This window comes from Nipponia nippon, unplaced genomic scaffold (assembly GCF_047370975.1).
Source record: "Nipponia nippon isolate SJK-2023a ecotype South Korea unplaced genomic scaffold, ASM4737097v1 scaffold_6, whole genome shotgun sequence".
NCBI lineage: Eukaryota > Metazoa > Chordata > Aves > Pelecaniformes > Threskiornithidae > Nipponia > Nipponia nippon.
The window spans coordinates 66663755-66676672 of NW_028262380.1; the positions used below are offsets into that span (position 1 = coordinate 66663755).

Below are 12918 nucleotides of genomic sequence, written 5' to 3' on the forward strand. Positions count from 1 at the left end.
ACCAGGGTAAATTTTGCCATTGATGTCACTGAAGATGGGATTAGGCCTCTATATATATTAGTGATCTAGAAAGATGAAACAAGGAAAATAACATAAGAACTCACAATACTCATATCCTTTTATATATAGTTATGATAATAATAAATATAGTTATTTTAAAAAAAATCCTAAATTGAGAAAAAAGTCTCCCAAAACACTGGATAAGCAATATGCATCATTAGTTCACACATGCTAACAGAGAGAGATTAGGAGGTCACATACAAATTAGGAGGCTTTGAGGTTACAAGGTTGGGCTGATGATAAAGCAACAATCCGTTTTACTATTAATTGGGTTTAGCGAGTACTCAGAGAGTCTGCTCTACTGTAGGGCCTGATCCTCCTATGCACTGCAACATACGGAGTCTTTTGTATGCAAACTAAGTAGGTATACATTGTGACAGAAGCAGGAAAATTATAACTCTACTTATTGCTTAGTATCTTAGCAAAGAAGACACTAATGATTGTATATTGCACAAGATTGTAAAGAATTGTTTTGGTGAAATAAGTATTAAAATTTAAATTTCTTGTAAATATTGTCGAAAGCATCCTTTTAAAATTGTCTGCATTGTTATATTCAATTAACTCCAGTTTACAAGATTCTTGACACAGATTTTCTTTAGTATATATTAATATTATGTATTTTGCCTTTTCAGATCTATTATGAATAGAGTACTTTTGACTATTATGAGTGCATTAGCATGATGCAATTTGTATTAAGAGTGTACAAATTATCTCTGGCCTCAGCAGAGCTGAATGAAAACAGCACCACGTAGCTCTCAAGGCTATGCTGGAGAGCAATATTTTTCTCTAACTAAGATTCATAATCAAGTAGGAGACAGGGCTCTTCTCCACAAGGAGCTATATATGAAGAAGAGTAATTGTTTAGTCATATTTCCTTTCTCAGGATGTTGCATTTCTTGTCATTAAAAGTTAAACCCAAACCTAGCCTGGGGTCTGATCCGTGGATGCTCATTGCAGCAGGGCTGTCTCCAGGTGTGGAGAAAATGTGCTGGAGAAAGTAGTGTGGAGAGAGGTGCTGAATTTGAAATGAATAGTGAATATAAAGGTGCAAATTTACAAACCATTGCTTTCTGTAATTAATACTATCTGGAGACTCATTGTACTCTGTACCGAAGGGGTGTTGCCCCCAAAATCCTAAAGACACTCGGGTACCCTGTGCTTCACTTTGGGACCTGTCTGTGCTGCTGGGACACTGCAAAGATGAGCGGGCATTGAGGGCAGCCAAGAGTCTCCTCAGCCTGAGGAAATGCCAACGGAGGGTGGTGTGAAGCCAGGCTAGCTCACCCTGCATGCCCTGTCCTTGCCCCTGCCCTGAGGGTACCTGGAGGGACCCCGAGGGCCCTGAGGCCGGTGCCTGGGGTGCGGGTGGCTGGCAGTGCTGAGCGGGGCCCTGGCAGCCCCTTGGCTCCCCCACCAGCTAGCTACATAAGTCACATCCTTGAGTATTTTAAGACAACCCTAAACTATGCCAGAGCCTGTTCTGGCCTGTGGCCAGGCAAGAGCTGGAGTAATCAGAGTAGGAAAATGCCTCACAGTGACATTTCCCTCAGCTGCACTGGGCAAGTCCATGGCGCAGATGCAGAGAGAGGGCTGGGAAGGTGGTGACCACTGCAAAAAAGATGCTGGGCTGCTCTGGGACTGTGGCTTGAGGATAAAAAAAAAGGAGTAGCAAATATTTCACTCAGGGCTGTTCAGCTAGGATTTATCACGAAGGTTTAGTTGTCTGTCTCACCCACCAGTTTACTTCCGTGAGTGGAAAATTGTTTTTAACCCTGTGTGTTGTTTTTGTGCTGCTGATTGGGTGTGAAACATGAGCACTTCTGTAAGCCTGATCTGAGAGGGCTTTGTGCCAGCTGTGCTCAGGGCAGGTGGCCCCACAGGGGGCAAGAAAGAAGAAAATCGAGCCCCTGATGGCTCTCTTTTTTTAAAATGAAAACTCAACAGACTCTATAAATTGAGCAGTGCCCCAATTAGGGAACATGCTCTTTCCTGACACCAGAAGTCAACAGGGCAATCAAAAGGTTATTTAGATCCTGCCCTCTAGAGCCTGAGATGCAATTGCCTTATGTTAGCATTCATAAATAGAAAAACTGTTCGTTACTGTAACATCAGTTCATCCTAACTGGGCTTGGTTGGTTTTGTTTTTTTTTTCCTTAAAGGAAAAATTGATAATGTTGGGGCAGGACAATTGGGCACCTCACATAGTGTATAGCGTCAGTGGTCATGCTAGTTAGGGTAGACTTTGAGGTCAGAAATGGGCCATGTTTGGCCCCATTATGTAATATAAATAGAGGAGCTACTAAGGGAAGTTCAGCTTGCACTGCCTGGGCTAGTACACCTCATTTTTTAAAAAGCGAGTGATCTGCAGGGATGACTTAGAAGCGCTAGAGAAAACAGTATCCTTCAGCATTACTACCTCCTTCACTTTTCACTGTCTGTGGAGATGCCCATCAATGCTCAGTAAGACATACTATAAATAGGGGGAGGCAACACAGGGAAATACTCAAAACGGACGAGGAGCAGAAAGAGGAAGAAAGTATTATTAAGATAACATTTACTCTGGCTTTCCTGCATCAAGGAAGGGGATCTAACAGTGAGTGCAAATGTGTGCTGCAGTCTGAACCCAAGCAATCATTATGGTCTGACACATGAAATGGCTGCTCATGGAAGATGAACTTGTTAAGTATCCAACATGGTCCCAGAAATAGACTCTGTGAAATACAGCTTTTGCTGATCTTTTTTTTTTTTCCCAGCTTGAAAGAACAGAGCAGACTTAAACGTAAAAGACTAGTTAATAACATATACTTTTTACCAGAGGAGTGAAATGAAACAGGAGGATCTTGGGCTGAACTCTGTCTTCTGGGGTATAAGAAATGAGTTTATTCATTATGATGATTGGCTTCTCTTCCTTCTTCAAGAAGCATGAGTCCAGACTGTTCTCTCTTGTTCTTAGTCTTGTTCTTTTACCAGTATGAAGCCAATGGTAAATTTATGCCAATCTTTAAGCACCATTAAGGTGAAGGTTTCAAGATCACAGAATAGGTCTAAGCCATATTTAAGAGCAGAAAGGTCAGTTCAGAGCCTACCTAAACCACTAACTTGTGCGACCAAGGAACCAATGAAACAGCTGTGGGTGACAGGCCTGCCAAGTGAGACTTCTGGAAAGGAAAGCAGGCAAAGAGGACACTGATCTTCTCACCCAAAGAGTTGCTGCAAAATGTGTTGAGTGGATGTGAAAGATGAAAGCCCTAGCAGGAGACATGCCTTTTGTGCTTTTTTGGCTAAGCTTCTAACAGTGAGCCATGAAGTTGTCATTCAGCCCTTGTCAGCTGTAATATGTAAGCCACATGCAAGGCAGATACATACAGCTGAAAGGAGTGCTGCTAGATAGCAGAGTCAGATTTGTAGCCTGCCATCAGGACATGGCAGCAAACATGCATTGCTGAGGTGTGAATTATGAAAGTTAGTTTCCAAACGGCCAAGGGGCAATAAACATTAATATAAACTAGACATGGGCCCACACCAAATAACCCCAACCCTCAGGGTGTTTGGATTGCAAACATTTGATCGGGATCCAAGCTTTGCAGCTGGCCTTATCTCTGCAGTGGCCAAGCCAGAACCCCAGGGTTTGTGGCCACCTGGCACATTCTGTGATCCAAGGATGCAGTGTCTGATTACCTGCTCCTTTGCCACCTCCAGCTAACAGTCCTTTTTATCAACCATCCCTTGTGCTTCCTGTCTTGCTCTGGTATTCTTTCTCCAGCTTCACGTTTTTTCTCTCTCTCATTCATACTGGAAGTTCTCCGAATAAGGAACATGCTTTAAATTTGTTGTGAGCAGCTCTGGGTAGAATTATGCAATATTGTGGAAAATCATCAGTGGAAAGCATAGAGTCTGAGCATGAGCTTTGTACCTTCCATGCAAGGCTGACAAAGGGCACTAGGCTGCTGTGCTTGTGAAAGAGAGGTGGGCAAGAAGTACATTTAATAAACACGCCCAATTCAACTCAGAAGACCTTCTGATGTTTTAAAAGACATAGTGGCGCTGGTTAGCAGTAGGTGCCTGCAGAATCCAAGCCAGAAATCTCCAACCGTTCGTGGGGTCAAAGACTGGACTCTGTAATTGTCTGTGTTTATTCTTTCCACCTCAGATCCCACTGACTAAGTTTCAGATGGAGATTGGCAGTCTTATCGCGTGTGTTTTTATTCGCCTGGATGTAATGCACAGAGAGTCACTTGAACTTGCCAAAATACACACTTGATCCCCTTGTTTCACCTCTAGCAGCAATAGCCACGAAAGGAGTTGTGTGATCACCCTGATGTCAGTGGACTGTCCTTTTCTCTCTGACCTTGGTAAGGGGCAGAAACAAAACACTGTGCCTTGCCCTAAACCTTAAAGCCAGACCAGCATGGTGATACTACAATTTCTGGTTTTTTTTTCTGTCTTCTGTAAAATAAATAGTCAGACATGATGTGTATATCAAAGAATGCTGATTTTTGCTGAATTCTAAGAGGCATATTAATTATCAGTAATTAATACAGGCATATGCAGACAGGAGAAGTGATTTTATTGGTATGAAATTTGTCCATTAGCTACACTTCACACTCATCAAATCCGATGTTTCTGAAGCAGTAAGACTATTGATCTACATTATGGATTATGCTTGGGTAATTGTGATGTGTATTTAACACCCTCATCTTAAAACAGAACAAGGGAATGCTGAGCTTGCATCTGGAGTTGTCTCGATTTCCTCTTCTCCCTTAGTGGCTGAAAAACACATGAAATTTTATGATCATTTCATCCCTGGTTATAACTGTCTTTAGCTGAACAGGTTTCCTGAGTCTACATTTCTGGCTATAGAATTATATTGTTGACTCATGGTCATGCGAGGAAAAACTTTGTAGATTCCACACTGATAAAATATCTCCAGGGATCTTATCCGAACAACTAGAAAATCAAAGGTTAATAATATTGTCTGAGACAGTCAAGTAAAATCTTCAGTTTCCAACTTTTTGGGAAATAGCTCTGTTCACTGATATTTAACCTAGCGCTGTGGCAAGTCTTCATGGATTTATATCTGATCAGTGTATATATTTTCCCTCTATTTTTCACTGTTCCCATCAATATGGGAACATGTTAGACCAAGTTTTCTATACAGATCTTTCTATACAGACCTCCCGGATCAGAAGTATGCCTTTCTTTAGAACTGAAAATTTTTTGAAACAGTCTAGATTTAGGACATACCTGTGTGTCTAGACTCCTGGGGATAGTCTTGAAAGTAGACCCAGCTCTGCTCTGTCCAAGTCCTACAAGCATCAAGGGCCTGCCAACATCATCAAAACACAGTTCCTTAAAGTGTGGGTGTAGGTATGAAAATTACTCCATTAATAACACCCAGCTTTATGTCTTCACTCACGTGGGAGTGCAGAATATGTCTGACAATGTCTTCAGCTGTTCGGGAATGAGCACTAATGCGCTTGTGTTTTCTGCTTGGTTATGAGGGAAGGGTTCTGCTTATTTTTCAGCTCACATCTAACAAATTTGCCAATATGTTGTCATCATCTTCTCCACCCAGACTGCTGCAGGAACCCCAGTTTCATTGCCTGTTCTCATTGCTGAATTTTTTTTTTTTTTTAATTAATTAATTTTTGCTGGAGCGAGATTCAGAGGTGATGGGCTTCACATGGGCTGTCCTGGCACACATGATACTTGACGGTCTCACTGAGACTATGGGGCAACCCATCATTTGCATGGGGGATAGCAAGTAGGCAAATTACAGTGTAAATCTACTGTAATGCAGCTTCAGCCAGAAACAGACAGCTCCGGGTTTTGCAGTATCACCTACTGAGACCCCAGGAAAGGTTGGAAGGTCAAACTGTGAGATGTTTCCCTTTCATCTATTTGTGAAGGCCATGAAATTCTTTGTAGACATTTTAACAAATAATGCTTCAGAAAGATATTTTCCTCTAACATGCTGCTCCTTTTTACTTCCCAAGTATAAAAGCCAACAACAACTCAGCACGCATGTTTTAAATTGAATAAAAGGAGCTGGTAAGAATGCATGTTTCACCCTTCCAGAGGGGTCATTATAAAAGAAGTGAGGTTAAAAATAATGTTAACGTGATCTGCAAAAAAATGAACTCTTCATTTTTCTGCATCTTTTAAGACATTCTGAAATGTCTCTGCATGAGCCCTTGGTCTCATTCTCCTTCTTTTCCCTTTTGCCCCACACTCAGCCTTTCCACCTCAGAAAAGGAAAGTTTTTGGTACCTCTGGCTATAGCTGAAAAGGGGACCCTCAATGCTCTACCAGTTCTGTCTTAGGTTGAAGTCAAGATGCATATTTTCCCTCCTCACTTTTTCCCTTTTGCCTCTGGCACTATGTCACCATGGGAAGAAAATCAAGCGCCCAATTTTAATGGTTGCAGGGATGTTGCAGGGTGCACCTCTCTGCTGGTCTAATCTCCACTAACTGATATTAATGCAGATCTTCAGTGAATCCCAGATAATTTGCAGGAAATTTGAAATTACATTACTGGTGCTCTATCCTTAAAAAGCAAATGTTACTGAGTATTTAAAGACATCCTTTTTTTTTTACCAAACTGTTAACAGTTTCAAGACTATCTTTGTCAAAAATGCAGGAGAACGCATCCTGAAATACTTGTAAATGTGTCCATCTCGACCTGCTATTCTTGGTGTCCTCCATGGACTGTGCAGTTCATGATATGCTGCTGCCACAGGTAGTTGCCTGCTGAACAGCCTTCTTTTAGGAGGATACTCAGTATCACCTTAGAAATAAGTTCTCTTCAGACATCTCAGATAGACAGCAAGAGTTAGAATTCTGCCCATTTAGGCACTTCTATAAGCATTTTTTAAGCCTAAAGGTCTTTCAGCAATTTAAAGTGCTGGATCCTAAATACCTGGAGAACTTGAAGAATTCCCCACCCTGAAATTTCAATGTGTGATACAAATCAGTTTAGCAGCAGTTGTATTTTCTGGATTCACCACACAGACTTATTCTCGGTGATGAACTGGTACTTGCTGGCCCTGAAGGCAAGCAGAAACACACCAGTGGTTGAATGGTGACCTCTTGGACAGTAAAGGCATGTCAGAGCTCAGGACGCTAGAGCATCTGTATTATTAATGGACTTATTAACATAGTTATTAGCACTATGTCAATAATAATCTTACCATCAAAATGATTATGATAATTATTATTAATATAATAATGAACATAATTAACAATGATAATTCTTAACATTAACACAGTTATGAGCTCTTTGTATATTCTGTGAGGAGGTGTGCTCTGGTATACATAGTATCTTCTTATTTTGTCCTCCCTGATTTTTTCAATCCTCTTCTGCTCCCCCCTCCCCTTGTATTTCCCTCCTCATGTTTAATCCTTCCTCTCTGTTGTCCCAAACATCACTCTTGTCCCTGACTCCTACCACTGAAGGGAATCATCAGTCTCCAGTTCCACAGGATTTGTTCCCAGTGTGTCACAAATGTTGGAGTTGTGTAACCAGGGCTGGATTCACAGAACACATGGGACACTCAACTTCACCCCTGGAACCAGGGTAGGAAGCCCTAGTTTGTGGTGGCATAGATTCATGTTCACTCTTGATCTCTTTCTCTAGACGTCTCGTGTGCAGAATAAGATAAAATAGAACAAAGCAGAATAGTACTATTGAACATAATTAAAAGATGAATATAAGAAACATAACCTTATAACAATTAAGAAAATAATTCTTCTTATGAAATCTAGGCATCTTCCTGAAGTGAAAAGTCAAGTTCAATGTGGTTACTGCCTTGGCTACTTAACATTTTTGGCTATGCTGTACTGTGTGCTAGCTGGACTTTGCAACTACCTACTAATGGGATTTGCATTGGCTTCAAAGTATATTACAGCAGCTCATAAAGCTCCATGTGAGAGGGACAAGGTTCCTGCTGTTTTAGCATTTACTGTTTCTGTTCTGGGATGGACTGCATATAAAATGTGGGAGAGGGGTGTGGCACCTTCAGACTGAGGCCCATCCCTTCTTTTTTAACCCCCAAACTCAAAAGTAAGAAGCTTGTACTTGCAGAAGGACCAGCTATTGAGCCTGGAGCTTCTGAGATGGAGGCAGGGGAAGATTGACCGCTTTTCCCATTTGTTCAAATGCAGCTCAGAAATATCAAGCACAAATTGCATTTGCAAAACAAAAGAAACTACCCCTTGAAAATTTGACCCCATGCTTTCCAAGGGTCACACTACTACCTGTGGCTATTTCAGTTTATGACCACTTCCCCATCACTTTTAGGCCCAGATCTAACAGAGAAGCAAAGGCTGGCATGGGCTTCTCTATCACCATTAGCACCACATGGTATCACACGTGCAGTCTCAGTAATGCAATTGCAGATGGAAGCTGGTGGCTCACACGCACACATGCATACACGCACATCCAAGTAACAAAAGTTGTAGGTCCCAAAGTTACCCAAGTGCCATCTCACCAATAAACGTTACAACAGACCACAAGGTGTATGAGGCAAGAACTGCTTTTTTAAGGTGTATGTACTTTTATAAATATACATATGCACACAGACATACATATATTTATGTATGGAGAGAGCAGGAGAGAGACGTCGTGATAAATATCACGTACACAAACATCACCTAATAAATTATGACCCTGATGGTGCCGCTATGTGTTGGCAATTATGAAACTAGCTAAAGATAATATTAATAATGTATAAACATTCCTTTTTTCCAAGTACAGTTGGTTGTTCTTATGCATGGTCGAAAAAAAGAAAGAATAATGAATTCTAAAACTGATTTATAACAGTGCCATCAGCAACATCTTTGCATTTCCTAGGTGTTTAGAGATCAGGGACCCTGTCAAGCCTGGCTGTTGTGTGGATAATCCCAAAGGGGAAGGCGCAAAACTCCACCTTTCCCAGTGGAAGTTTTGCAGAGGATGCTGCCACAACCGTGACTGAGTCCTACCATTGTTGAAAAGGACAGGGAGGAAATGAGATGTGTAACAGCAGTGCCTGGCTTCAACAACTGTGAAAACTTGCCATGTATTCTGTGCATCGTTTTTATAGCCCTGATCATGACATATGATAGACGCCAGAAAATAGTCTCTTATCATCATTCCGCAGACAGTCTCTCTTTTAGTCTGTGCCCTGGGCATGATCCTGCCGGTTTCACTGGCACAGATATGGAAGAAAGTATTTGCTCTTCTCTGTAACCTATTTTCAGGGATTTCTTCTGAACTCCCAGAATTTCCCCTGGAGTAGGACAACCCCATGCTGTTCTCAGTTACTGTTATGAATAACATTTTCCAACAAAAAACACTGCTGTGTTCAGCCTGAAAGATTTCTGTCACAAAATATTTGCCAAATGTATCCCAGGACTTAATTTGGAATTTTGACTTTCAGGGCAGCCTGCTCCTAAGCTGGGGACCTTGGGAGTCCAAGGTCATGAGCTCAGCATGAGCTAGCTCTTCCCTGCTTGGCATGGAGAGCAGAAAAGCCCAGAAAGCCTTGGCCATAATCTAGGCCACAAACCTTGGAGTTTCAGGCAGCTGTTCAGCAGAACCAACTTTCCTTGCATCAATGAAAATGAGGAAAATGGCAATTCTCTTGAGCAGATGTAGGTTCTGGGGAAAATGTTTAATCTGGGAAGTATTGTAAGTCTTAGGTTTGGAAAAAAGAGTTCTCAGAATTTCTGGTTCATAAGAAATTGTGAAACCTTATAGGTTTTGGTTCAATTTTAATTAAAGTGAAATTTCAAAAAGATTGTTTTTCACACACCAAAAAAGCTACTTTGCCACCAGTTCTCCTTCTGCTGCAAGCTAGGGCTAATTAGGCAAAGGTGGCCAAATAAAATGAATAGCTGTGCTACTAATCTCTCTCACATCAGTGAAACCTGAGGAAAGTTCACAGCATCATTGATGTTATTGTAACTAGAATTTGAAAGCAGGATAGGAAATAAATGTCATTGCCTTGTCAAAGAGATGTAAGACACATACTAGCTGTATATTTGCCCTCTGGACAGTAGGAAAACAGTGAAAAGAAGGATGGAAAAAATTGAAGCACTTGAAAAATATAACGGAAAAGTAAGGCAAATAGCCCAAACTGTTTTGTAGTTATAACTAAGAATTTAAATTTCCATTTATCCTACCCAGTCTTGAAATACCAGGGTAAACTTTACAGGAGTGTTTAGGAAGACATCACAGGAACCTCACTCTCTCTCATCTCCATAGCTCTCAGAGAAAGGGAACAATGTAATGTCATGCAATGTCCTTTTCATGCTACAAATGCACTTCAGGTTCACGAGTGGGCAGAAGCCACCAGCAAGGCTGACCCTAACATGGGAGGTACAGAATACAATGCTGCCACCTGAGACTCTTGGATTTTGCCACTGAAGAGCAGGAGCTGAAGGGTTTCTGAGCATTAGAAAGCTGTAGCACCTGGCCCAGGGCTTCCTCTCTGTGCAGTTTTAGACAACCAGAATCTCTTATCTTCTTCCAGTACAAGGAAAACAGGCTTACCTAGCCATGAAAAAGGAAACAAGTTACCCACCAGCAGACTGGCAGACTCTAACTATGCATTACCCTTGTGCGCTCACATACAGCAGTTAGGTGCAATCCATTTGGCTGCACAAAGTGGTCAATAATGCCATTGCAAGCCAAATGAAAACAAAGAGTTTGTCTTGAGTGAAGTTTTTTGTTCTAAAAAAAGTGAACCTGATCAGCAGGTGCTTTTAAAGAAGTTCCTTGTATATGGAAATGGAACCCAAGGGCGGAATGGAGACACAATACTTTATGCAAAGGGAACTAAAAAAAGAGACGGTTTACATGGGAATATGGGACCTCATGTCTTTCTTTGCGTACTCTATTTTAATGAAATGGCGGCTTTCTTTTTTTTACTTTGTGGAATGTGGACCAGCAGGTCAGTTGCACAAGATGTCTGCTGCTCCCATTTTTCCATTGCTCATACCTTTGGCTTGGATAAATTCCTCTGAAAACCAGCTTTGCAGAGCACAGAGTCGGGCGAGCTTGCCAGAGACACCGTGTAGCCCGGCTAGTCAACAGGCTGCAGCAGTTGGCCCATGGTGGTAAACCACCTCCCCTTAAAACTGGTGTCTCAAATTGCTAAATAAATTCATCAGTTTCTAAAGATAGATGTGACAGAACGACAGCTCTCATGCTGGGCAGGCCAGTTACTCCGTTATATAAGAAACTCGGCCTTCTGGGCAATGTCAAAATTTGCCTGGAAAATGTTTGGCCAAAGATCAACAGTAAACTGGAACTGTGATCGCTTCACTTTGTCTGACCTCCCCATGGTTTTCTCTAGTATGTGGCAGTCTAATCTGGTCGAGAGCCACATTTTACTTGCATTTTAGATTTTATCATCATTTTACATTTTATTTTTAGTGTCCCTCAGAGAAGAGGGATGAGACAGTTTTAAAAAGAGGACTGAGCAAAGAGGAAATAGAAAGGTACCAAAACCTGTAGCCTGAAATGATTGTTTTAAATCAGACTCCTTGTGTGAATATTGATCTTACCTGGTAAAGAAGACAGAAGGTGGTTGTGAAAACACATCCCACCTGCCTCACTCAGAGCTGCAGCTGGTGGGATGAGCATTAGTTGTGCTTCCCCCACAGCATGTGTGCAACCAATCAGGCCTACCAGGCTTTCGAGTTGCAAGTACGAAGATTTGAACTCCAACCAAGGGTGGAGATCTTTTTATAAAGAGATCAACATGAACCATGCTGCTGAGAGCTCTCCACTGCTTCACACTTGCAATCTGGCACATGGGCTCCTTAGAACAATAACCGATTTAGCACTTAGCCCAAAGATTTCATCAGTGTAAAAAATCATGGTTTTCTCTGAACACTTTGTGCATTACATTACTATGGAAGAAAAATTCCAGTGGAAAAAGAGAAGTATCAGTGAAACAGTTAAAGAAATGATTCTATTTTTTCCTCTGTAAATCTGATGGCATTTTGCAAATAGTCAGTTCCATGTTTTGCTTTTAGATTTTGTAGTTCTGTTCTCTGATTTACGTGTTTTTGATATACAACCAGTGAAAAACATTTTTTAAACCAAACAATTTTTTTTTCCTTTTTGTCCCCCAAAATGGCCTGGGGGACTTATGGCATAATCTACTGCTATTTAAATTTCACTTTTTTGGAGTAGGTTAGAGAAGTGATCCCGTATCTTTAATAAATATTTTGCTATTCTGTTTTTTAACAGCAATCCTTTCACATTTCATCCCAGGATCATGAAAATGATCTTCCATTATGCTGTTAATAATGACCAAATCAACATATTTACCTTCAAACTGCAACATGTAACTACAGAAAAATCCAAAGGCATCAAGTGTAGAAAGTAGAAAGGTCTTCAAAATCATAAAGTAAAATCCATCTTCAAACAAAATCACAGCGCAATGACCTTGGTCTGACTCCAGCTTCCATTCTGTATATATTGGGAACCAAATCCTCAGCTAACAAAGAATGAACTTGTTACCTTGCAACCAGTCAGCAGAAGGCCTTTTCCTCACTTCTGTCTTACTGAAACCTTCTGGCACATAAGCAGGACATCCTTTGTGAATCAGCCCTATGTCTATATGCACAGAGGTGAATGCTGTCCTGAAAGAGGGAAGAAAAAAAGAAGTGATTCAGGCTGAGCCTTGCTAGACTTAAATAGCGGTTTTAAATTTTCAGAAGTCAGAGTGCAACTGATTAAATCTGCAGCTGTCTAGGTGAAAGCAAGTGATTGGTGGATCTCAGAAGATTTGGGACCAGATTCACCCATATGGTTTGAGTCATTCTGACAATAGAAAACAGCTGTAAAACTGTTTCCCTGGCCAG

General features: G+C 41.2%; 1 long non-coding RNA gene across 1 annotated transcript; it reads right to left on the bottom strand.

Annotated features, from left to right (window-relative positions):
* Positions 1 to 4698: 4698 nt before the first annotated feature.
* Positions 4699 to 12594, bottom strand: LOC148051535 (uncharacterized). The gene is made up of 3 exons (XR_015699596.1): positions 12383 to 12594; positions 5305 to 5383; positions 4699 to 4827 (listed from the first exon to the last, which is right to left on the bottom strand). It is a non-coding gene; the product is annotated as an uncharacterized LOC148051535 (long non-coding RNA).
* Between the last annotated feature and the right edge of the window lie 324 nt (positions 12595 to 12918).